Source organism: Cebus imitator, unplaced genomic scaffold (assembly GCF_001604975.1).
Source record: "Cebus imitator isolate Cc_AM_T3 unplaced genomic scaffold, Cebus_imitator-1.0 Scaffold9, whole genome shotgun sequence".
In the NCBI taxonomy this organism is placed as follows: Eukaryota; Metazoa; Chordata; class Mammalia; order Primates; family Cebidae; genus Cebus; species Cebus imitator.
The window spans coordinates 791,741-793,521 of NW_016107324.1; the positions used below are offsets into that span (position 1 = coordinate 791,741).

The following is a 1,781-nucleotide window of genomic DNA, read 5'->3' on the forward strand; positions in this document are numbered from 1 at the left end:
ACTCTTTATTAAAGACTACAAGGCCTTACATGATTTTTTTTCCCTACCTAGTTTCTTTTTTTTTTTTTTTTTTTTTTTTTTTTTTTTGGTTTTTTTTTTTTTTTTTTTTTTTTTTGAGATGTTGTCTCCTATCATCATCCAGGCTGGTGTGCAGTGGCTCGATCTCCGCTCACTGCAACCTCTACCTCCTAGTTTCTTTTTTTTTTTTTTTTTTGAGACGGAGTTTTGCTCTTGTTACCCAGGCTGGAGTGCAATGGCGCGATCTCGGCTCACCGCAACCTCCGCCTCCTGGGTTCAGGCAATTCTCCTGCCCCAGCCTCCTGAGTCGCTGGGATTACAGGCACGTGCCACCATGCCCAGCTAATTTTTTGTATTTTTAGTAGAGACGGGGTTTCACCATGTTGACCAGGATGGTCTCGATCTCTTGACCTCGTGATCCACCCGCCTCGGCCTCCCAAAGTGCTGGGATTACAGGCTTGAGCCACTGCGCCCGGCCCCCTACCTAGTTTCTAACCACATTTCTTAAAAATTCTGCCTGCTGCCACCACTGCTATAGCCATTCTGGTTTTCTTGCTGTTCCTCAAATAGGTTAAGCTTGTTCCTGTTCCAGAGTCATTGGACTTGCTTTGACTTGATTGTTCTTTCAAATATTTGTGTTGCTCCCTGCCAACCCATTTCATTCAAATGTCACCTTTCTTCAGAGATACGTTCTTTGACTACTCTATTTAAATATTTTCTTTTCTTTTCTTTTTTTTGATTATAAAAACTTCCTCTTTAATCGAGGTTTATAACATGAACAGATTTCTTGAATAAAATGGAAAGTTTCCAGTACACTGAAACATAAATCCACAAGTCACCATACATACAACACCCGACAGAAAAAAACAAAAACAAGTTTACACAATCCCTGTAACAGCCATGGTCTTAATCTCAGATGCCTCCTCCATCTGCCAAGTGTGTTCTGGATACACAGCACACCTTGGCTTCTGGGGTCACACTCAGTTGATGCTGTGGGTCCACAGAGCACTCATCAGGCTGGGCTATGGTGGTGGTGGCTCTACTTAAGAAGCAAAGCAGTTACCAGCACATTCAAACAGCGTATTGAACATCTTTTAAATATCAAAGTGAGAAACAAGAAGGCAACACAATAATGTCATCAGAAATGTGTTAGGAAGTAAGGACAGCTGTGTAAAGCTTGAAGCTGAAAAGTGACTTGCCAGCTTCATTTCTTCGGCTTCTTGGGTAGTGGCGCCGGAACAATAAGTTGTGAGGTTCTGGTTCATGGATCATATCATGGACCCAACCCTGACTCTGCTGAACGCCAAGATTCCTCCATTCAGATTAAGACATCAGATGGGTTTTAGGGACCAGCCTGGCTATGTCCTTGGGCAGCATGACATGCTGATACTCAAACTCCTCATCATCGTATTTGTCCGAATAGTAGATTTGTTTGTGTGACATGATCGCTCCGTCTGCTAGCCTTCAGCCCCACGCCGCCAACCTCCAAGCAACTCCTATTTAAATATTTTCTATCTGCAGTACTCTACGTAGCATGTTTCACTAACTGATGGTATTTTAGTTTTCTCTTTGTCAGTCTCATTAAAAAACAAGATACGCTAAGGAAAGCACTTTGTGTTGTCCACTACTGTATCCCCATGGTTAGAAAACTGCTTATCATGTGGTGGACATTCAGTTGATATTGAATGAATATATGTTACATTTTTCTTAGACATGGCTAGAAGAAAATTGATACTCAAAGAGTATAAAACATTCTTATCAGT

General features: G+C 41.7%; 1 pseudogene across 1 annotated transcript; it reads right to left on the bottom strand.

The window, feature by feature from the left end:
• Positions 1–761: 761 nt before the first annotated feature.
• LOC108315182 lies at positions 762–1,490 on the bottom strand (annotated as a pseudogene). The gene has a single exon (XR_001829857.2). The product of XR_001829857.2 is annotated as a cyclin-dependent kinases regulatory subunit 1-like (transcript).
• Between the last annotated feature and the right edge of the window lie 291 nt (positions 1,491–1,781).